Here is a 25041-nt window from a genome sequence, read left to right on the forward strand (position 1 = left end):
CAAATCGGAAGATTGTCCCTCTCCCTCAGTCATGAAAGTGAGGATTGGCTTGGGTTGGCCTCTTCCTGCCCTAACAAACCTAGTCTGTACTTTCTTCTTTATACGGATATTCTACTTAACAGGGCTTCCATCGGAACTAGACCTGAGGCAAGGAAAGCAACTGAGGATTAGCCTCACTAGCCTATTTATTTTTGACTTATATACGTCAACTCGGAAGATCCTAAATCGGAATAGGAAGGTTATTGCCTAAATAGTAGTCTCTTCGGATCTACAACAGGATAGCTAAAAAAGAAGAAGGCTGGCTGCTGGGCTTGTTGTGAAATAGGCTCTTCCGCCTTCTCGGTTGATGGCACGGGCGCAAACGTCAATAGAGAAGTTGATGCTGGCTCGGCAAAGTAAGCTGTTTCGAAGCGGCTGAGGCATTTTCTTTCGGATTAGTTGATCTTGTAATGCCCTAACCGCCTGAAAGTCCTAAGGCGCAGGTAGTACTAGGGCTATCGGCTGTAGTAGGGCTATCGGCTTTAGCTTCCCTATCTATTCCAATTCGTGTAAACCGAACATCAAGACAAGCAAGTACGGCTTTGAGCTACATCTGCTGCTTTGGAAAAGGAAGGAGTTTCGTTTGGTAGGCGGAGAAGTAAGTCAGAGTAGCCCCCTTTACTAATAAGGGAAAGAAAGTCAGTAGTCTCGAAAGCAAGAAAATCTCATGGCAAAGAGCCCCAACCAAGTTCCCTCAACTGCTCAAACCACTGAGAGATCTGACAATAGACCCGCAGCCACCACAATTAAGCCAAAGCAAGAACTCAAGCACCATGAAAGCCAAAAAGAGAAAAAGGAAGATTCCAACAAATCTCTCTGTTGGTGGGATCATCTCGAATGCTAGGAGTGGAGGCACATCGAAATCTCACATCATCCTTTATTTTATAGCTTTAAGAACCTCTTCCTTGCATTTGTATTCAGTCTTATACAAGCGGGCATTTCTCTCTCTCCAAATATGGTAGATGGTAGCACCCCACGCAATTTTCCTAACCAGAAGCCCTTGCCTTTAAACGGATTAGCAGCCCACAAAAGCTCACTCTCCCAACACCCCGGGGACCTGTTAAGGCAGCATTGGTTATAGACCGTGGCTCATACTCCTTTAGCCTGACTTACTTTCAGGATAGAAAACAAGCAAGAAAAGAAGAGGTGATCAATGGTTTCAATAGGGTCATTACACATCAAACACTTAGCCTGAGGAATGAGACCTTTGAAGTTTCTCCTGAATGGCCAGGCCGTTCTTATTCTTAATAGCAAGCCAAACAATGAAGGCATGTCTAGGAATAGCCGTAGAGTGCCACACCAAAAAACATTAGGCGGAGCAGTTCTGAACGCATTCCAAGCAGAAGAGACCGAGAACACACCTCAAATCCCAGGATTCCCTGGTAGGGCATCCAGGACATACCAGGAACCCTACTAACTGAGTCAGGAAGGTCAGGCCTAGGGAGCAAGGAAGGGGGCAAGTTGTTTGCCAGCTCATCAAGCTTCCAAGATCTAGCCGCCGGCCACTTCCACCTGTTATCTTCAATAATTGTGTTGACTTTGGCATAGACCGGAATAGCTGCATCATAACAGATTCGACTACCATACTTCTGAACAATGGGACCTAAAGGATGCCTGTTGTCGAACCAAACCCCATTACCCACGTTGGACCGGATGAAAGGTCTCACAGTGTCCCTCAAGTGTTGCAATTTCCTCCAACTCCAGGTGCTACATCATAATGCATTGGGAACGGGGATGCCCCACACACTCCTACCTTTCAAGAGGTAACTATGAATCCAGGAAGTCCAGATGGTATGTGAGTTAGAGGCAATGTTCCACAAATGTCTGGTAATAACTGCCTTATTCCAATCATGAACTCTCTTGAGGCCAAACCAAGCCCTCCTTCCTCTCTCGGGAGGCTGACCACGTCCCAAGCATATTTTCAGAATTTCTCGACAGACCTCTATTTTATTAGTAAAGCTTAGAGATCCCAACAGCACCATGCCAGAGGAAAGATCGGATGATCTGGTCCATAACCTTGCACACTTCCTTCGCTTCGGCGAAATGCTACTCCAGTAGACCTGAATACTGAACAACACGGATCTGATGAGCTGAAGTCTACCCGCATAGGAAAGCCGTTTGCTAGTCCAAGATTCAACCCTTTTTTGGAATCTTATCAATGAGAGGCCTCCAGTCTCTGGCTGTGAGTCTAGTGGAAATAAGGTGGTTAGGGAGGTGAAAGCATAGATGGGATGGCATCCCTCTTCTTTTGAGGAGGAACTTCAGAGCTTCGCTTTATGGAAGGTAGTCTTTCCCTATCTTAGGATGATTACCGATTGATTTGAGAAAGCCGGCATCAGTCTGACGTGAGAGAAGTCAGCCACCAGCACAAGGGAAGTCCCTCGAAGCCGAAGAGAGATATCTTGTCAGTCCTCCTTCTTTCTTCCTTTCAGTCCATTTCCTCTATATAGAATTCGAATGACAAGCTTGAGTGCCCGTCAAAAGAGGGACATTCTTTCTGCATTCCCAAGTTCTTCTCAAGCGATTAGATAGACCAGCGGGGCATCTTGGTTCTACACTTCCTTTCTTTAGACTCGAAAGATCAGATCGTTGAAGGTCAACGGAAAGGACGAAATTCAATAAAGAGGCTAGGCCTTAATAAGATAAGGGAAGGGGGGAGGGGAAGGTGTGCAAAGAGGCATACAGGCAGAATAGGAAGCTAACCAAGGTACAGAAAAGACCCAGGCAAGAGCAGCTAGCTCACTAGCGGATAGAGATGCCATAGCACCTTCTTCAGGAAGAGCTTTTTGAATCGAAAGCGGACCAGTCTTGTTGAATCGAAAGCAAGATTGACTGCGAACTCACTCAAGGGTTATCCAATTTCGAATTCTTTCCTGCCCTGCGGTTTCCTTTGAATCGGAATAGCTATAAGAAGTACCCTAAGACTTTTTCTACTACGGCACTAAGACGAATGTAGTCTATTTCTATAGGCCCTATGGGTTCTAGAGACAAGGAAATGGGGCATTCTCCCTCAAACAGCGCATTCAATAGCAGTTGTCCTTTCTTATACTGCTCGTACAATGCCTTGAGGTGCATCGATACTAACATATGAGACTAGTGCCTTTGACTGTCCCGTTGCTCTTCGTGAGCCATAGCAAGAGGATTTCATAGAAAGAAAGCATTCGCAGTAAGCCTAGCGGCTTCCTATGATCACCGATCAAATAGCATCACGTTCAGGAAGAAAAACCTCAAATCAAGTAAGTGTTACCTCTGCTGGAAAGAACGGATCAAGAAGTGGTGGTTCAGTCACTTCGGTAGGGGATTCGCGATGCCATCTGTATGGTCTTGCTGTTGATGGTACCTCACAATGGGGGTGCTGCCCAAGCTGAGCTAAAGGTCCAAATATACTGTGATCACCTAGACCTTTCTAATACTGAAAGAGATCCTGTATACGAAATCTCTTCAGTTGCTTACTCGACCTAAGCAAGCCAGACTGAACACCAATCTTGATAAAAAAAAGAGAACCCGGTTGCGATCAGAGCCCTACCGGATTCCCCAGCTTGGAGAGCCTCGGGCGGCTAGACTAACTACAGCTACATCCAGGCGGTACTTGTTCTATTATCACGACATGGACTCGAGGACTTTATTCAGTACCAAGGTGATGGATTTATGGATTGTGTTTGTATTCAATGGGGTCTTGTTATGCCTATAAGAAAAACACTCCCTTAGCCAAGTTCCACTATAAAGCTCTACTCAAAACTCTTATTCTTTGTACTGGGCCTGTCGATTCTTTCCTACGCTAGAGCCCGCCGGCTCCCTGTGGACGGTCCCAATAGAAAAAAGCTTCTTACACCCTTTGAACCGGATCCCTCGATTCATACAGAACCGCCCCTCTTCTGGCCTTTGCTTGTTTACTTTCGTCCATCTTGTCAGTCCCCGGTCGGTGCCACAGGACTTTTTCCTCCTATAACACACTCAAAGCGCAGTTTGATATCCCAATCCTTGGAAGTTCCACTTAGAGGGTTTTACGGAGGTACATCTTGACTCGTCTAGAGCAAATATGCCGCTGATGTATAAGGTAGTTTGGCACTCAGTTCATATCTTTAAGTTTCAGTCTGTGTGATTGACAAGGTTCAAAGAAAGGGCCTTCTCCGAGAAAAGCTTGATGATATTGATGTGCAGGAGACCTATGGTATAAAGGAGTTCAAAGAGGGTGGTTACTCGCTTCCGTATCTCCTTATAGGAACTGAAAGCCCGGTAAGGACGACGGCGAAAAAGAGAAATGAGCTATTTTATCAATATCAATAAGGGCTCCCCTTCGGGGTTTTCCCGTGGGTGTTCTCTCTCTGGCATGCCGATTGGCATTCCCATATTTGCATATATGATCGTAGAAACAGCGCTGGCAAGAGGCGGGTACGAATGTGGGAGCCCTCGTCTGTGTGGGGCTCTAGGACTGGAGACGTTGGGGGTTAGGTCCGGCTTTACCTCGTAAGCGACAGGCCCTTCTTTCCCCCTTTCTCGAGCGTTGACAAGACGGCTACGATTGACCGAAAACAAGCTGCGTGAACGAAAAGCTGGCAGGCGAGGAAGAATTGAATGACTTTTCCAGGTATTCCCACATTGAAGCGAAAGATGTTAAAGCGGAGGCATTACCAGAAGGAAAGTAGTCCAACTCAATGTCTTACGCATCAGTGGCATTTGAATGAAAGCAGTAAGTCAGTGGCCAAGAATCATCGATTTTGGAGTTACCAGCTCAAGGCTGCTCATGGGAATTTCTTGAAGTAAGAACGATCCCCAGTGTCATCCTCTTGCTCTCCTCTTCGTCTTCTCGAAAGGAAGCGAGTGACGAGAGGGTAGCAAAGAGAGGACCACTCTTTAGTAAGATAGTAGCCAGTGAAAGAGTAGAACTCATTCTCTCCATTCAGAGAGAGTAGAGCCCAGAGACAGGGAAAGGCATACAACTGAGCAATCGAGCCTACATTGGAACTAACGAGTGAAAAAGCGATTCGGCTTACGGTAGTTTCCCAAGGGAGAGAAAGAAAAAGAATAGGAAGAGATTGAAGAACAAAAGCATTAACGGATAGGGAATAGAGTCGGCAAAGAGCTTGGCTTGGATAGGTGTTCGGAACAGTTCTTAGTAGAAGATAAGAATTTCTCGGGTAGGAATGCTTGTTGACTAAGTCTCTGATTCCAATAAGCGACTCGGAACTCTGTTCGCGGTTAGCTGATAATGTTCTTGCTTCTTGCCAGTTAGCTCTCATTAGCTCGAAAGGGAATGAGAATGAGTGACTCGAAGGTAGAATATAGTATGACAACGGAAACCTTTAGCATAGATAGAGGAGTTCCTAATCCCAGTACTAGGGCGAAGGTGGCATAACTGCTTCTTTCTCTTTTTACGAATCCTGGGGAAGAATCCGCACCTTCTTACTTTATTTGCTTCCTTTTTCGACATAATTCATTCAGCTCTGCATCCAGGCGAAGTTCTTAGCCATTTATTTTGAAAAGACCTCATTGAGGACCAACTTTTTGGGAATTCAACCCAACCAAACAAATAGGTAGAAAGATAGCCCGAGGTAGGGCGAATAGGTATGGTGGTTAGTCAGCGGGAGAGGGTAGAGTACCGAGTAGGAGAGACCTGTTAGTTGCTAACCGGAAGAGAAGGGAATCGCAGATGGGCTTATGACCTAGAAGCTGACCTCGAAGCTCCAGCGGACTTCGCTTCGGGGTTTATAACCGTAACTTCAATCGATCGGTCTCTCCTGCGCTTGACCAGGCAAATGCGGAATCATCATAGGTAAGAAGCACAACACCATGTTCCCTCGTTCCTGTCGCAACTAGTCCCCTTCTTCTGTGAGCTAGGTCCATGGGTGCTACTTTTATCGTCTCTGGAAAAGGGAAAATAGACTATATTGTCAGTCACTTCGGGCAACTTTTTGGGGATCGTGATACTCGGGCTTATGAATTGAAGGAAATGAACATTGTCCTTTCACATTGAATCCTATACTTGCGGTTGAGTTCTTTCGATGGCTTAGTCAGTCCGTTTGGGGCTCTCCCCTATAGACTAAAAAAATCGTAGCTGGAGCAAGAAGACGAGTAGAAAAAAGACTTGGAATGCCAACCAGGCTTATCGAAGAAGATCGGAACAGGCTAAACAAGAGCATTGGATAGGGTTCTTATATACAAAACAAAAAAAAAGGTCAAACTCGTTTTTATGTTCTAAATGAAGCAGTTACGAGTGCTTATGCCGCTTGGGGTATAGGGACCAGTAAAGAGGAAGTCTCTTGCTTAACCACAGGAGAACTGGTTTCCGGTGGGGCGATTCATGCAAGCTTGAAGGAAATAGTAATATATTCGAAGATGCCCGGAGGTAGGCCATCCAGAACTTCATGTACACTCCTTTCCTCCAGATGCTTTTGTATGAACGATTGTTGGGCTAGGGTCGAGCTGAATTCTCGTTCTTCTCCCCGGGCAGAAAGACTTGAAGTTCCCACGATCCGACCAATGGACCGAATCAAGCACTTTGCAGGTGCCGATTTCAAGATTTATTGATGACCCTAACCAATTCATATGGCGCCCTTATGTCGAGGAGAAGGCAGGAATCAGGCCCTACTTCTTTTAGGCTGAGGAAGAGAGAAAGTTTCATTTTGCCGCGGAGTGCCCTCATGGAGTGGCATTCATGGCTGCCTTCTCTAGAAAGGGGTGCCTTCCATACAATACAGAGGATGAGTTTCATTCCATTCCATCACTTACAATCTTCAATTCCTAATCCAAAATGGGCCAAGTTAGGTTCAAACAAAGTCCAAGTTCATGGCCAAGGCCAAGTTTTATTTATACACCAACCCACTCAAGCATAAAGAGTAAAGCAAGAACTAGCTGCCTCCAGCGGTTGGCCCCTTAGCAGCCAAAACCTTCTCATATTGGCCACATAACTAAAGTCAAATTGGTAATTTCTTTTTCACAGTCTGCCAAGTGAGCTAGTCAAGTTCCTTTAATTGAAATCAAGAGTTAAGTGGTCACGAGCACAAGGCTAAACTACAAGAGTGAAAATTTGATCAGAAGCCAAAGGGGAAGGGATAAGGTCTTGAACCTTAGTTCCAGGGTAGGTACTTCTCCAATCCAATCTTTAGAAGCTAACACTCGATCAATGCGTTCCCTTATTGTGTCTGGATAAGGGTGTCTATTGCACCAGGTGAACGGATCTCCTTCCTACCCCAAATCAATAAGACCACTATCATCAATAGCTTTCCGGAAAGCCTTAAATTGCCAATTAGGTCGGGGACTCCCACCCTGCTTTTCAGCCTGCTCCAGAATTTCATTGAAATCCCCGCAACAGATCCAAGGTATATTGTTGTTGAATCTAGATGCTAATCATCTCAACAATTCCCAACTATGCTTTCGCTTACTCGCTTCCGAATGACCATAGAATCCCAAAAAAGGCCAGGCCTTTAGTTTCGTCAATGATTGCTTAAATGTGAAACCTTTAATAACTCATAATTGAGACTTTCATCTCCCTTTTCCATAATAGAGCTATGCCTCCTTTCCTGCCTTCCGCATCTACAAAAAATCCCTGAACCAAGCCAGTACCTACTTTACTAGTCAATGACAGATGCGCTGACCAGACTGCGCTACACCTTGTCTTACCCACTCACTAGCTCTTCGTCGTTCGCCTCACCTCACTGCCGATCGCCGCGCTCCTTATCTACGCTAAATGTCCCTACCCTACTTTCTTTTTCGCGAAGAGCGACCGATCGAACCAACGCCTTCCTTATCAAACATACTCTCAAGACTCTAGCGGGCAGCAGCCGTACATGATACCCGAAAGTTTTCACCCGCCTGCGGCGAAGGCCTGGTCAATCTATACGATCATCAAAATAGGAGTCGCTAACACCCATTTTTAGTTGCCTCGTCCTTAGCTTAGAGTCAAGCTGGATCTTCATTTTACGAGAAATGAAATCAGAGGCAGATTGTTCAAGTGGGCAGCGAGCGAAGGGAAGAAAACCCGAGCGGGATCAAAGGGAACCCCCCTACAAAAAGGAGGGGGAACTCTTAGCCCACACAGGATACATGACCGACACTGAGCACTGCAGCAGCGAGCGGGTTAGCCAAGCAGCAGCTTCTTAGGGACGACTAAGTGCGCTGAAAGCAACCTGCGGTTGGATAGCGACTTCCTGTGCTAGTAGACGCTACCCCCCTTACTGGATTTCCCTCCTGGCAAGTGACTTAAAGAAAACAAGTGAAGTAAGCTCCCCCCGATCCAAGGTTGCTGAGGGACTGGGATCTTATTCCGGGAGGTGAGCTTGGAGATGGAATGCTAGGAGTTGAGTCCTTTCTTCCACCGTGAAAGTATATAATAAGAGAACTGCTTAAAAGGACCCCAGGAGCAGTAAAAGAAAAGGGCAAGAAGCTGAGGAGCTTTTGGCTAAGGCAGGAGAGACTCACATTTTATTACCGGTTTGGAAATCTAGATCTCTGAAGCAGCTTATCTAGCTAGGAGGGAAAGTGCGTCCAGAAGTCAGGTCTAAAACACTTGTCCGGCTACTAGTCTTACCTCCTGTGAGGCGCCCAAGGGCGGATCTCTACCCAATTGGGTAGCTACTAAAATGACCGGGATCTTACATCTTTGCGGAAAGGGCATAGTCTGACCTGTGCGGGCAAGCGAAACTTGAACTTAGGGATTTAGCAGCGGGAACAAAAGTAAGTAGAAAGCCGGTCGTCTGCTAAAGCAAGAGAAGCTGAGGGAGAGGACTTTGACATAGTCTCTCTATCAGGCCAAGAAGAAGGGAAATCTCAAGCATCTACTTAGAGTAGATGCGAGCATTTTAGAGTTTCTTTCTCAGGATGTGCCTTTATCTTCACCGGTGGATTGGCATACTTATTGTGAATTTTTGTATGCGATTCCTGCTGTTCGTTACCAGTGAGTGTAGCATTGATTAGTTATATAGTCTTGAGAAAAGGTTGAGCATCTTGTATAATAATATAATGTCGAGCATCTTTTCGCTATGCTATGCTAGCTTCTTTGATTCAGAGCTAGTTTCAAACTATAGGATAGGGGCTGGGGCTCTTCCCGCGCTATTGCGTACATACTACTTAGCTAGTTTAGGGCCGCGCTATTATAGCTAATTTTTTTTAGGCGAAAAACACGGGTTTTTAAAGCTAGAGACGTCAGCATGTTAAAACTGAATGGAGTCTCAGACTCTTTTCCCCACAACAACAACATATGATAGGTTAGGGGATAGTAATATAGATGAAAGTCCGAACCAATTCCACTTTCCGTTATCGAAGGCAGGATCATACAGGAGATCTCCTCTTTTTTGAGAACTTCAGATTTTGTAGTTGTAAGGTCTTGTCCACCTTAGCATTAGAATTCAATTCTCATAATTGCTTATTGAATAGCTATCTTTCTTTAAGTGAGAGAGAGGATGGAGAGAAAGCAAGCTGAGTTTGACTCTTCAACGGTAGCCCCCGCTTTTAGGGCGGGACTTTTTCCCTGCATTGAGGGTCATGGCTAGATCGATCGGATTGACTCATTGCCTTCGGTGAAAGTGTTCCAATGTCCCGAAAGGTACTCCATGAGACTCCAACCCTAATTAGGGCAGCTCGTCTTCGACTCTATCGGGCTTTCCTCTTGCAATTAGTAACTGATCTGCTCTCGTCTTTTCTCTTGAAGAGCCCTCTCTTCTCGTATTAGACCGACCCAGAAAGACACAAAGAAGGGGATACAGTTTTGGTCAACTGGTAAATCTCTCGGGCAAGGAAGAGATGCGCCGGGTATTTAATGGCGGAGATAAATGGTAACAAGTCAATAGACTTGCCTTCTGATCCTAGTTTTTTAATAGTAATAAAAGTAGAGATGCCAGTGATCTTTAGCTGATCATGCCCATAATAAACGCAACGCAAGGTTTGCTCCAGCCTATGAGAAGAAAGATGATCCCAGACCTGTCTTACTTTATCTACCGTTAACTTTGCTAAAGCAGTACTCCCAGGTAAGGAAAGGACAGGTGTCATAGCGAAATCCTCACCTCAGAGGTGAGGATTGCATAAGACGGTCTTCCTATGATAAACAAAAAGGTAGTCATTTTTTTTTTTTGTGCAGAAAAAGTATCCGAATGCTCGAGGGGGTAGACAAGTTTATTTATACTCACGATATACTTTGACGCGGCCCACCTAGTTGGACCGTAATGGACTTGTTATTCCCCCGTTAGAGGAGAAGACGGAGAGGCCTAACAAAGGGTCTGATCCACCAAAGACTAAGGAAGAGGCGGTGGATCGAAGGAAGGACCAGAGGAGCACCACCGCCTACGCAGAATGGGCGCTTTGTCTTTCGTGAGTGTGGGTGTGAGGCAGGCTCCAAGCCTGTGAAACAAAGGCCTAGACGAAGAACCCGAATTATACTGAGCTTGTATGTAAAGAAGGGGAAAAGGAGATTCAACGAATGCTTGACGCCGGTATCATATTAAGAGTTAGCACGAGCTATTTGGTGTCCCCAATAGCTCAACATAAAAAGGATAAGAGTTTGATCTTCGTAGACTCTATATAACTTAAAAAAGTGACAAAGAAGGATCCCACCCCTTCCCGTTGCCGTTCCAAGATGTGATCTTAGCTTAGAAGAGGGAATGACATGGATGGACGGCGCATATGATAGGTTATTACAGAATCGACGTTCATATCGCCGAAGAGGAAAAGTTACCACCTTTGTCACGTCGTCTTGGATTTACGCCTACAACCGGATGCCGTTTTTATTGTTTAATTCATACTTTAAGTAATCATTATCTTTGAGAAGATGACTTACTCTAAGGCCTTGTAAGGATTTACTTGGATGATTATAGCGTCTTCGGAAAAGAGGCGGAGCACTTAGAACAGCTCAAGGAGTGCTTAGGCGTCTGTCGCGCGGCTTGTCCCTGAATCCACAGAAGTGTCAGTTCTTAATGAACCAGGGACGGCTGCTAGGACACAAAGCCGTTAAGGATTTCGAGGGGACCCGTGAAGGTGATCTTGCCGGAGAGGTCTGGAGTCATTTTGCTGCACTATTTTTCCTGTACATCTCGTGGGGAGAGACAATCCTCACTAGGGTGTTACGGTGGATTACGATGGGAACATGAAGTCGGCTTATGGTTTCAGTTGTGCAGTTCTACCTATTTTCATCTGTTGGCATCTATGGGTGGCGAGAAAGAAAGCCAAATTGGAAGGGGTCTCTATCTCAGCTCTATCAGTCATACAGCAGGTGTCCGGTCTCTGGCATCATACACTGGAAGCCTTTCGACCCAAGGTGAATGACGATCACTACAAAGCCCAGCTCCTCGGGAATGCAGGTTGCAGTTTGAAGAGCAGACTTCAACGACATTTTGTTGTTGCTTGGAACAGACCCCTGCAAGGGGAGTTGAAGCTCAATGTTGATGGAGCGTCCAAAGGAGGCACTTGATTATATGGAGGGGGCGGCGGGCTAAGGAACTCTTTAAGGCATGTCATTTTAGCCTTCCATGCTTTCTTTGGTATTGGCTCTTCTCTGCTGAGCTCAGAGCGCTGCTGATGGGGCTCAGGATATGCGAGCTTCTGGGACTAGTTCCCAATATATATAATATAGATGGACTCTAAAGCCATAATTGAGTTGCTGCTCTCCAAATCTACTCCACCGTGGTCTGTTTTGACCTGGTGGCGAGAGGTGGTCCAGTTCCTGAACAGGTTCCGTCCAAAGCTCAACCACATCTACAGAGAAGCAAATGGCCTGGCAGATTCTTTGGAAAACTTAGGAGTTAGCTCCCTCAGCAACAAAGTCTACTTGGAGTAGAGTTCGATCCCAGCCCCGGCCAGAAGACACTGACGACTGGATAGGCTAGGCTTCCCTTAGAACTTGTTTTTCAGTTTGAATTCCTTTGTACTGGTTTTACTTGGTTTTCTATGAATAAAAAGCCGCTGGTGTGGGTACACTGCCCACGCTAGTAGGCCTGCAACCTCAAAAAAAAGAATGATAAATGGCATGCAGACTATCCGACATATTATCCACAGTTATGGGCACTCTCTTTATTCCCCACAGGGAAAGGGGTACTGGGCACTCGCCTGGCTCTAAATACTCTTTCTTTCTCACAGGAACACTAGCTTCCATTCCACGAACTCCTACTTCCTTAGAGATCTACCAGTGCCGTTAAGGAAGTTAATGCCAGTCATAACAAGAAGAGAGATTCTTTAACAGCATCTCGTTTAGCCGACAGTCAAGTAAGAAGAGGAAAGTCCCATCTCCCATCTAATTAGGTAGTATTTCTTCCATCTTGTTATAACCTTCCATCTAGATAGAGAGGGAGATACCGGACTATCTTAGGATACAAATAATTAAGACACAAGAGAGTCCGCTACTCAGATAGTAGAATAGCTTCCTACTCAGATAGGAAAGGTAGAATACTGTCTGAAAAAAAGAATATCAGGCAAGAGAGGTTGACCATCTTCTTCCTTACTTGGTATCAGAATCAGGGAAGAAGGCTTTCAAGAAGAGATTCGCTCCTAAGGCAGGAAAGAAAGGGATAGATAGAAGGAGTTGAGTTATAACCAGATTGGATTGATATTCACATACAGGAGATAGCGGTTTCCGTCTATCAATTCTCCGTCTAGAAATAGATAACAGCTCCCATGCTTTCATAGCTTATTCCTACTAGCTAAGAGGAAGCTTCTTATCGAGACTTATTACAGCACTTATTACTCATGAGGATAGCTGGAAGCAAGGAACATTGTATTGCGGCTTACCCGTTCTCTTAGAGAACGGTTCAACTGGTTAGGCGGTCTGGCGCATTATTCACTGCGCTTTATTTAAAGCAGTGTGCGTCATCGCTTCAACTGGCCTATGGGAATGATAAAAGACCTTATAATTGGCAGTGCCCGTGTCCCTTAATCGATCAGGCTACCCTCGGATTATTCCCTCCAGATATTAATGAGGTGGGTGGGAAGGATAGAGCCCAACACTTATTATATACGGATATTCCTTGTCATTCTAATCTTGATATAGTTCCAACAGGCCTATTCTTTGACTCTCCAATAGTGTATAGTATATTCTTTCCATCTTCCTACTAGGATAGAGATTCTAACAACAAACTACCTAGCTTAGCTAGTTGGCAGCTCCGCATCGTGAACTGCATCGGCAAGGGCACCCGATCTCTTTTTTATGGGCAGTTTCTTTCGTATCTGACCTATCCGAGTTAGCCCTCCCAAGCAAACAACCTGGTGGATCATCTGATCTTGAAATAGGTCATCCCGGCTATCCCGATCTTTTATCTGTTCATTTCGTCAGGTATCTGAATCATACGATTATGAGGATTCTGCTTTTCACATTCATTATAGGACCCTTTTCGGACTGTTTTATGCCTTCTTTCTCAAAGAAATGATGTACGTATAGGAAAAGAAGGTCCTAGTGGCCTTCACACTATTCAAATAATAAAAAAGGAGAAGAGCCTCTCCTGATTGTCGAGCATTCACCCTCTCCTTCTGTTGCCGGTCAGCCTGCACTAACAATATTGGCATTGGCTAGCTCAGATAACCAAACTTCCGGGTTAGTTAAGTCCGAATGAAAGACAGATGCAGGTCTTTCTTTAGCTATATCCTTCGCTGATCAACAAGGACCAATAGGCTGCCACGAATGCTGGGAATATCATAAATGAATAAATGTATCCTTATCTTCAAATCTAATAGAGTAGAACTCAGAATAGGACTCAGACTTTTGTCACATCTAACAAAGAAGCCTGGTTCGTACTTCCCAGACTCTTTCATTCTGGACCTTGTTCGCACTCAGTCATCACTTTGTGCTTTGGCCGGCTACGTTGACTCGGATTATGCAGGTGATCTTGATAGGAGGAGATCCTTCACAGGGTATGTCTTTACCCTTTTAGGTTGTGCGGTTAGTTGGAAAGCTACTTTACAGTATACAGTTGCATTATCTACCAAAGAGGCAGAGTCTATGGAAGTTACTGAGGCAGTTATAGAAGCTATATGGCTTATAGGCTTGTGGTATAGTTCAATCACACTTGGCTTGGAAAAGGGTGGACAATTAGCTAGAGCAGCAGGTGCTGTAGCGAAACTGATTGCAAAAGAGGCCAATAGCTATGCCAATTTACAGAGCTCAGCAAGCGGGGAGCAAGTCTCCTAACTGCGGGATTACAAGACATCTTTGAACTGTAGCTAAAAAGTCTTCCTTGAGCGGAATCCTATGAATCTCTATCTATTGCAGTTCTATTTTCCCGTCTTCATGTCCTTTTATTGAATTCCTTTCTTTCCGGATATTCCATAAATGCCATACTTCGGTGTCCTATAGTAAGGAGTTCGTCTTGCAACCGGATGTTGGCCTTGGCTTGCATGTCTTGTCACAAAGATGGGCTTGGTCTTCAGCCTATCCCCTATCTCTATCTTATCTCTGTCTTGAAGTGTCACCCACACACTGGCTCAGAAGGAAGGCAAGATGCAGAAGGGAATTGAATACGATTAACCGATCGCTTAGGAATCGAGAAAGAAATGTGCACATTGTAATACCCGACATGGTATACGGGCTACCTTGGAAAGGCAAGGAAATGAAAATCGATATCTACCTACCTCGTTTAGAAACATCTAGATGCTGCAAAAAGAGTTACTTAGTGCAAGTCTTATTGAAGAGGTAGCAGCTTCTTCGTAGGTCTACCCTTCCTATTACTTTCAAAAGGGCAATCTCTAGGGCCTATGCAAGCATCATATAAGACTGTCTGTAGGCCGTAGAAAGGAAGGATTCTTTAAGGGGCGAAACCAACTTCCATTGATAACAGGTTTACCCATCCAAATGTAGCCTATTTCGATCGTGAAAAGGATTCCGGCTTGGAGCAGACAACTCTGTTGAAACTGCTTCTGTACGTCGAGTGCGGATAGAGGAAGGAGTGGTGACCCTTCTTTGTTGCCTATTCGTTAACTCGGCTGCTATGCTTGACCGACGCTGGCTCCATACTCCGAAAAAGGCAAGGAGAGACTCAGAGAAGAAAGAAAGAAGAAAGACAAATCGACTATCGACTTCTTCAACTTTTCTTTGACAATCTCCATTGCCCGGAGGTGGTGAATCAGAGGTAGAGATAGCCCTCTTAGAGGAGCTTGTTTAAGCCCGTGTTAAAGGGAGGCTCTGCAAGACCTGTAGCTTTCCCTCCACTTAAACACGTGTCTAAGACCTTTTCCTTCTCTCTCTCTTTCCTAGCTAACCTAGCTAAAAGCCTAAAAGAGTCTATCAAGCCTATACGAGTCTACCTCCTTCAACTACCGATTCCCCATAAAAGAAGAAGCCTTCTCCTTACCTTTCACCTAACCCTTCCTGTGTCTTATAGCCTATAACTCTAGCTTCTAACTCTAGCTCTAGCAAGAGAGACAACTCTAGCTGATACGGTACTATGACTCCTACTCTAGAGATGGCAACTCGAGACGAGAGTAGAGTAAGGAAAGGTTCGTTTCCCCCCTCGGTGGGGATAGAAGGACACGAGAGAGAGTTAATGACTTGTCTTCTCCTTAGCTTTCCCTCTCTTCTCTTACTTGCTCTAGCTCTAGTCTTAATCTATAGAGTGCCTAAACCTAGGAGAAAACAAAAAGAAGAGGTCTCGACGAGCCTAGGAACAATCAAAAAAAAGCTTTATGTAATTCCTATGAACAAAGGGGTTTTTAAATTACACCAGCTAGGTAAGAAACAAAAAAAGAGAAAGAGAATTTTGTAGTGGCCACAAACAAGAGAAGGTTTAGAATTGAATGATTAGAGTACCCACGTAGCGGTAAGAAATAGGAATTATCTCCTTAACCCTATCATCAGTCAAAATCTATACCAAGGGAAATGCTTTTAGTCTTTGAGTCACAGGAGGATGCTCTATAATAACTATTTTCCGGAGGCAGATTCGCAAGAAGGGTTTGGCTCTTAACCAGCGAACGGAATACGGGCGAGCCCTCTTACGCATGTAGGGTTAGGATACAGGGAATTTGAATCCGTCTCACTTCTGCGCTCTTTGCTAGGTTTGAAACCGATTGAAATAGCTTCCTGCGCCCACGTGTAGCGGTAGGCAGGAATGCTAATTAGTTTTTTTGGGGTTCGCTAGCTACTAACCCTCGGGTAGGACAGTCTTTCTGAAAGGGGAGGAAGCGTTGAGTCTTTTACATCATCTTCTGTAGAATCCTCATCCGGAAAAAAAGGTAAGAAAATGAGTCTGTAAGGAAGCTTTAGTTCCACTTCTCTTGAAGCGTAATACCCTTCTTGCTAGTTTTCCTATCCTCGAATCTAAGGGGGAGCTTGATTTACGGCGAAGACCTGTGAACATCCGAACATTTTTTCCATCACCCAGGGAATGGGGGTAGCTTCCTCTCTGCTAGGCTAGGAATAGGAAGACTTGAATTAAAAGAATTAGAAAGAGTGGAACCCTAGTACTTACGAATCAATGCCTTTATCTTAGGCTTTTCTTTTGGGAGTTTAAGTTACCCCTTTATTTATTAGAGTGAGTGCCTCTATCGAATAAATAACCAAACCAATAACTAATAGCTATCCAATTTATTTCTACTTCGCAGGTGCACTCTTAGGGATGGATCGAGATCTGGGAATCCCTCTTAACTAGGATCTGGGTTTATGGGATCCAAGTTCCTAGCTAGTTGGGGTTGTCGATTTCCTTCTTCCCTTTGCCAATTTCATTTTCCTTGCCTGCATTAAGATAAGAGCCCTAGCCCTAAATCCAAAGTCATTCCTGTAATTCATTTGTTGTGTGCATGAAGGACTCACTTCCTTTGAGTTGGAAGGTGGTGTACTGCTGGGTTCTACTCGCCTCCTAGGGTATCCCTGCACTCGTTCAATGGTATGACTAACTGGCTTGATCGCTAGACTTCCCCTCGAAAACGAAAAGGGAGAGGCTTGGGATCTCACTGTGATCTGTTTATGGGAGGAGGGGAAGGACAGGGAAGAGAGACATAGCTAGAACTCCGCTTAGGCTTCCAATGCGGCATTCTCCTCGTAGAGGGAAAGAAAAGTAGCAAATGGCGGGAATTCATACGTACATACTGTCTCTCCACTGACCGACCCTAGGCAGCCTTGAAAATCTTTCTTATTCCTGATCACGGGCGGAGTGGGCTCTCATGGGCGGGATGCCTCCGCTTATTCCTTGGGTGTTGAAGAGTAAGAAAGAGGGATTGCCATCCTATCTCTCATCCTTGGCTCCTGTCTCATCTGCTGGCTCCTCTCCTTTCAATGGACAGACAACTTGGGATCATATCCGTAACCCCTTTCCTTTCCCTAAGAACTGAATTCAACAAATCAGCTGCAACTCGAGCTACTGGCTCAACTACAAACCTTGTGTCAGCATTTTTTATTCTGGTCGAGCCTCTTTTGGAATATCGGGATTAGTGTGAAACGATAGCTTAGGCTTTGCGGGTATATGCTATCCACTCCTAGCTCCTACCATTATAAGACAAAATAAGACTATTTTCCTCGCCCCGACCAGATTGAGGAAAAAAGCTTGGAAAGATAGAAGTTCAGGGTTGATGAAGGATTATAAAGTTCCAGGGGATGCTTACTCTTTCTTTTATTGATCGAGTCATGTAGGAATCATACTAAAAGCCCGAAGTTGGATCAATCTTAATAAACAATACAAGAAAAGGCATCACTAGCGATATCTTTGTCACGATGTCGTTAATAAAGATCAGTGTTCAAGATGGCAAACTCATGCTGATCTAATTCACGCACCTAAGGCTAAGGACTTTCACTCTTTAGCCATTTTTGAATCATTCTCCTCTGGCCTGCCGGCGTTTAGGAGATCGAACCAAACCAAAACAAAATGGTTATTTAGACTCTGTCGGGTGCCTTGTGGCTAATGCATGGGACAATGAAACTTAGGCCTTCTAGCCAGAGCCCTTCTATTATGGCCTGACTATCTTTCTATTCCTGCTTTAAGCTTAAGTATGCTTACTTCGGGGATGAAGAATCAGTTGGAAATGAAACTCACTGGACTTAGTTTAGTCCTTAGATACATTGCTGTTGATTCGGTGCTTTCAGCAGTTGGCGCGTAATCTCCCTCACCCCTCTTTAACTTTTAGTGTAACTGACTCTCTTCAATAGATGGTACCAGCCGACTTGGTCGTCCTATCCGTAAGAATGGCAAGCGCAGACCGGGAATTCCTTATCCGTAAGTAAAGCAGGCAAAGTCTAGCTGCCTATTCCAGTCCTTAAGTCCTAGACTTGCTTGCTAAGACTAGAAGCGCTTACTCGAACAGTGGGAAAAGTAGATAAGAGTCCATGTGACTAGACGAATTCCGTAGCTACGTATTTTGTAACAAGGTATGCAATAGCAGCTTATTCTGTAAGAGAAAAAAAAGCACTGACCTAGAATTCCTTCGCTTTAAGTGAATGCCTTACCCACTTAAGTTATCTTTTGATCGTGGCATGGCATCTGTCAGTTCCTTTAGCACAAGCCATTACAACTATAGTAAATCCCTTCTCTTCCTCAAGCTAGTACCCACAAGCCTATTCCGAAAGCCGTCTTTCAATGCCTGTGCCCAAAAAGAGGGCTAGGTTCAAGGGTACGCACCTAGTAGCTGCAAGCCTAAGATCAAAGGCAGTTCCAAAAGCAAGTTCCCTATTTCCAGCTTTTTAAAGGGTAGTGGTAGGGACAGTCTCAGTACCACAACAAGTGCGATAGTCCTTCAAGCAAGGGACTTGGGCAAACAAAGTCCTTACTCGTATTCCACCAACTACTCGCGTATCGTATAGAGCTTTTTCCTATCCTTTCCGCATAGACTTGCTTTGCACCTGTGTCCAAAGCCAGTTTGACTCAAGAGTCAAAATGATAAGGCATTTCGCAAGCCCTATAAAAAGTCCCTTAAAGCTTTAGCCTGAAAAGAAAAGTATGGTAACCTCCCCTCCAAACTATTCTAGGCCAGTTTCAGTCCCAATTCGTTTTCGAGAGTCCCTGAAGCAAGGAAGCGTCTCTTTCCATAGCCGGGTTTTGACCCGTAAAGCTAGGAAGATTGCTTATGCGAGTAGGGCTTTAGCAGCTTTTTTAGATGTTCTAATAGATAGCGGTTGAAGTTGAAACGAAAAGAAAAGTATGTACGAGCGGAAGCCAGCAAGTGCCTTTGTTCCGGGAAGGGCCAATACCCTTCTTGTAGTGTATAGTGGGGAATCCAGTTGAAGCTATACCGTAGTGGGGGTAGAGTTTAGTAGGCCTAGTTCCCTCCTTCCCATTTCATAACAAGTATAGCCAGCTCTATTGCAAGCCCGAACTTGTGTACCCGGAAATCAGTCCAATAATAAGCTAGCAAACCAGCTCCTGTCATGTGCGATAGTCCCGGAAGTACGCCATAAAGTAGTAAGCCAGCTAAAGTAGAGCGCAGAAGCATACGAAGTGTACGTCTACGGCCATAAAAAAAAAGTCTACCAAAGGCGAAGAATGAACTGCTTGAAGGGGTTTTGTACGTGAATCGGCATAAAAAGAAAAAGCAAATCAAACAATTTCATTGCCTCGTATTCCTCCTCCTCCAATGACCACACCTTTATCTCGTTTTCCATACTCCCCCCCTCCTCATCCTCAATCTGGCGGTCCCTCTCCTTTCAGTCGCTTCGTCCCTCTCCTAGCGCTCAAGGAGTTGCTTCTTTTTCGCTTTTTCTTTTCCCTCAAAAGGTTTTGAGGTTGGGAGAAGGCATTAGTCGTCTAAGTCGGGCTGCTCATCAGTGCGTACTGTGCTCCCTCTTTCACTTCCGAGCATCTGGTCATCAGATTCCGAACATCTAGTCAGGCCTAGTACCGAAGTCGAGTGCTACCACTGAGCTTTGAATGGGTCTCCCCCTTTCGATGAGCAACAATCTGACATTGAATGCTTGAGCCATTGCTCGGACAATGAAAGACCGTGTCTTGTCTCTTTTGAAGACCTGTGCGCTTTCCCTTTGGCGGGCCTATAATCGCGAGTGAATCCTTTGTGCCCAGAAACTACTACTTCACCTGATCGGCAACCCTGGGATTCCTAGTGAAAACTACACCTTCATCTCGATCAAAGGTGGGATCCCAGATCGCTTGAAGCTTCCTATTCTTCGGGGGGTCCCCCGTTGATAGATAGGGGCAATCTAAAGGTAGACAGGACTAAGACTACTCTACGACAGCTCTTCTTTTCGTCCCACTTCTAGATTGAACCACCTGAAAACATCACTTGGCTATGGTGACTCTCTGACTGGCTCTTGCTTTCTCACTCATTGATCAAGAGAAGATCATCCAGATTTGGGTCGGGCACTTGAAAGCTATCGCTTGAGATAAAGAACATATAGGTACAGAGCCGTTTCGGTAGAGGGTCTGGGTCCGTCTCAGTGCAGTAGGGGAGTCCATTGTGTTGTGAAAATCTTTTCGAAATGCATTTGATCAAGAGGAAAGGATTGAACGACTTATCGAAAAAGGTTCCAGGGAGAAAGCTACCTTTTTAATGTCCCTCCCAAAAAGTCGAACTTTCGGTCTACTCAGATAGGAAAGTAAAGCTCATGTGGAAGCTTCAGTCACAGGTGGGGAAGCAAGAGAGAGAGAAGGAAGCTTGGTTCGACCAGATATTTTTCCTCATTCCCTCGGAAAACTCTCATGTTGATGGAGATCCATCCGTTGGGGCATCATACCCCACCCACACACCCAAATCAATGCTCGGCTAGCTTGTTTCTGATGACTATTTGGGATGAGACTTTCTAAAAAGAAGAGGAAGATGACGGGAGTGCGAAACTCAACCACTGAAATTGGTACACGAAGGCTCCACTATGTGGGTTCACCTCTAAAGATCTTAAAAAACACGAAATGGGGGCTCAAGAGAAAGCAAAGCGAAAGTTAGGAAATATAGGGGAACCATGGGTTGAGGACAAAGGGCATGATCAAACCGTCTTTTCGGATGAGTACTTTGCTTCGGTACCGGGCTCAAAAGTCTGACAAATTCAGTTCACTCTACATTGACTGCCTAGTACTCGACTCGGAAAGAAGACTCACTCACTGTGCTTTCATCATGATGACAAAGTGGTCGAGAAAAGACCTTATTCTGTGTTGAAGCAAGAGGCATTAGGAATCCTAGGAAGAGCGCCAGAAAGAAGCTCACTCAGTAGTGTGGTCTCATTGAGTCGGAGAGGAAGCATCAATCAGCGCATAGGGAATCCGGTGATGGAAAGAGTGCTCAACAGCAGCCCCCGGTTCAATCGATAGGCCGAAAGCGGATTTAGACAAAAATCTTTATGAATTAGGTTGGGAGGGATACATGTTCCCGTCCCCACGGAGTGATTGATGGAATCGAACAGATTCGGTTGGGTCGACCTTCTATATTACCTAGTTGCCCATCTCTCGTCCTTATCCCTCGTCTGGGGCCACTACCCCCAATTAATAGTTTCTCCCGGTCCGGCTAGAGCAATGAGGGGAGTTAGAGTGGGGTCTTTCCTTGCGCCCAACGCGTATCACTACTATGAGGCGGCAGCTAGCGATGACCGATAAGAACATGTTTTATCCTACCCATTACAACCATATTCATTAGTCGATCCCATCCGAATCCGCTGAAGAGGAAGAACAAGAGTCTGGTTGCGCTTCGGGACGACTTCCCCTACTACTGTTAAATAGTACCCTCTTCCCTTAGTATAGTAAGCTGGCGGGCTTCTTCCTTCACTGAAGAAGGTGACTAAGACGTGTGGCCTATTCCAATAGCGGGTAGACGGGGCGGCTATTATGCCTATTTGAATCTTCCGATTGTGATAGGATTCCATTGCCTCCTTCTATGAATTTCGTGCTTACTTGCATGCCGAAACTTCAAGGTCAATAAATAAGGACTCCTACCCTAGGTCTGAAACTCGGTCTGCTTGCTCCTACAAAAGCTCAGTGGGTCTGTCTCCTACTCCTCCCCCGATACGAGTTATTTCCTCCCCCTTTCTTTCCAGGGTTGGGCAAATCTTATAGAAGCCGTCAGGCGTCTCTCAAACAAATAAACCAAGTCCTCCATAGCCGCCTTACCTTTTAAGCCTTATTGCTTTTCGTCCCTCATTCATAAAGGAGGAACCGAAGGAAGCATCTAACGTGATGATATAACCATCATAATAAAAGGAAACATTATCCATTGTCCGCCCTTCGAGCTCTTGAAGGTGGTTTTGCTTGCCGGTCTCCCCATTTCCAAGTATTGTGCAGGCTCGAGTCAGTCCTTTCGTCAATCCTTTAATCTAATTCTTTCTCAGACGAGGCAGCGGCGACTCTGTTTGCTTGCATTCTCTGTCGCACTAGAAGCAGGTAGTCAACGAGAGTGTGATCTCGTTATCTACGGCAATAAATGAGACTATAGGCAGACTACTGTAACTACTTAATTGTCATTATAACATCACTATAGATCTTCAACAAGTAGGAATCTAACCTACACTACAATGTCACCCTTTAGAAAAGCCGAAATCACCATACTGTTGTCATTCGCAAAAGGTAGCATCATGATATCTTCTTTGACGATGCGGGTAGACTACCTTCACTTTTCATTGAGCAAACAGAGTTTGGTAGTCGGGCCGGTAACTAACTGTTAGAAAGGAATACACAGAAGAAAGTGTTAGAGAGGAATAAGCGAGTTTCAGAGCCTCAGTTGACCGATGATGAGAAAGTTCTGCTGGTTCTTACTTTAATCTCTTGCTTTGAGAATAATACTTCAAAAAATGCTTTTCTCTTGCGATGTCACCACTCGCTTTATATATAGTATAGGACTAGACCAACTTTCTCCGATCTTCGACCGCTGGCGTATGAAGCACGTTTTCTCCGTCCCTACCTCCTCTGCACCCGGCCATGGATCAAGGTCTACTTCTTTCTGGTTCTCCTCCGGCACAGGAAAGTAGGTTCGTGGCTCTCCGTCTCCTTTCTTGATGAAGTAAGGATTCATTTCTTTCGTGTCTAGTGAGTACTCTATTTCCCAGTTGAACTCAACATTGTTTGCGCGGCACCAATGCTTGTCCGCTTAAGCCCCAGATTCAAGAGCAATGGGTTCGTGCGTCAGAGCGATCTCCTAAGGGGGGCAAATGCATTCCAATGCTAACCCAGGTTCTATCCTAAAGAAGGTAATGTAAGGTAGTCTTACATTCGTTTTTATATTACAATAAGTATATTGTAATGGTAAAGGAAGGACTCTATCTTCTGAGCAAGCCACTAGCTGCAAAGATGGCTTTGATCTACGAGCGCCTACAGCTAGTATCCGGCCTGTAACTCCTCCTCCGGACCCTCGAGGCAGGAGCGACACTTCCTTACTTCAAATGAAGAGTCCTTAAGAAAAGGGGATCGATCCATTGAATGAAAGGAATCTCCATTCGTGGATGGAAAAGAAGGAGGCTAAAAAAATATCTCTCAAAGAACGACTCTCTAAAGTCGAAGATTTCGATGAAAGCAAGGTAGACGCCATCTTTGACATGTTGATCGCTAAGGGTTAGCTGACTCTACCTCCGTGTAAGCGACCCGCCGAGATCGATAAAGTGGATGATTCCAACTACTGCCGATACCACAGGTCGTGGGACATAGACTAAGACAGGGTTTTGTCTTTAAAGAGCTGGTGCAAGAAGGCCTCCGGACAAAGGCATTAACACTAGGAGAAGAATAAAGCCTTTCATAACCTCCGAGATCTTCACTAGTTGGAAGGAAAAAAGAAACTTTCTTCGGGTTACGACTTCCAGAAGGAGTCATATCATTCGACTGATTGTCTCCATTTAATAAAAAAGATCCAGATACCGCTCTCAACGCTCTACTCTCTTCCGAGAGCAATCCATAGTTGTTAATCGGAACATCTCGCCCTCCCTTCACCTGGGCTGAGAAGATAGGAACGAATCCGGTTGATCCGCTGCCGTGGAGTCTGACAGGAAAGTAGGAAGCCCTGGCTCCCCTATAGATGCACCGGTTAGCAGGAATTACGGGAGAAGAGTGAGAGTTGTATAGTAGGGCGATCATTCGTAGCAGCATTCTCACCAATTGATATTTACCCATCTGACCGCTTTCACGCTTCCTGAATCCAGCCGGACAAGCACTGGCTTTCGGCAGACTAGCTCGCTGCTCCAGATAACTAATACAAAGAAATAAAAATAAGAATGAAGTACGGCGCTGCCGAAGGAGATCTTTCAAGAGCCCACCTCGGATACTAAAGAAAGGAGTGGCTAGACAGGCAACTTCACTCCGTGCATCCTTTGCCCCGCCTAGAGTGAGGCGCTAAGGGAAGCGGAGAGCTGGAGGTGAGTAGGTAATGAAATTGAGTGAGGAAAGCAGCTTGGGTGCTGTTCGGGTGCGCTTCTCTGACCCTTTGTGGGAACCTTATTACCAAGATTAGATACTCACACCTAAGCGAGCCTTGACTACGAAAGCGAAACTAAGCGGCTATTCTTCATATCGAGAAAGTGAGAAGGATTTGCTGCTTTCTTACTAACAGCGGATATGCGACACTCTCCTGGATCCGTTCTCATTCAAGCTAATACCTATCCTTCTCGTCGAGATTCTTCTATCCGTCGATATCCAATCCTCGCTAGAAGGCCTGTTCTGAGTCATCGAAATCCACTTTCACTCATGCTCTAGGGGGTTGGGACATCCAAGATGCTATCTCCCATTCCGTATCTATCAATCATGGCCTCTGAGATCGTTTTTTCGAATCCGTCCTTCTTGGCCGAATTCGCCACACCCCTAGAAGGCCACATTCGGCTCAAGAGAAGCAAAGGAAAGATCCGAGTCGGCATAAGCATAAGAGGTCTTGGAGTCGGCATTCGCCCCGTTGTTGGAGGTCTTGCCAGAGCCTACTAGTAGGTAGTGGTGAGGTGGGCCCCTTCAACAAGCTTGAAAGCACCCCACTTCTTTCTTAATCTACATGATTATGAATGATATCGAAGCACAGAAAGAGCTAGCAAAGTCAGTAGCAAGAGGCACGGTAAGCCAATTCTCCCGACATTGGGTCAAGATACGAAACTTTAAAGACTTGGCTCAGGTTTTCTCCGACCTTATTCGGAATTTAGCTCCTCCAATCCTCCACTTATCAGTAGAGTTCATTCTTAAACCTTTCCTGCTTTACCCTTATTGA

At 45.2% G+C, this 25041-nt stretch overlaps 1 pseudogene across 1 annotated transcript; it reads right to left on the bottom strand.

Moving 5' to 3' along the window:
- Nucleotides 1–7077: 7077 nt before the first annotated feature.
- LOC149510535 (uncharacterized) lies at nucleotides 7078–22878 on the bottom strand (annotated as a pseudogene). The gene has a single exon (XR_016335288.1). The product of XR_016335288.1 is annotated as an uncharacterized LOC149510535 (transcript).
- Between the last annotated feature and the right edge of the window lie 2163 nt (nucleotides 22879–25041).

Source organism: Durio zibethinus, unplaced genomic scaffold, assembly GCF_047325235.1.
Source record: "Durio zibethinus cultivar Kanyao isolate XHJ-2024 unplaced genomic scaffold, ASM4732523v1 HiC_scaffold_30, whole genome shotgun sequence".
Taxonomy (NCBI): domain Eukaryota; kingdom Viridiplantae; phylum Streptophyta; class Magnoliopsida; order Malvales; family Malvaceae; genus Durio; species Durio zibethinus.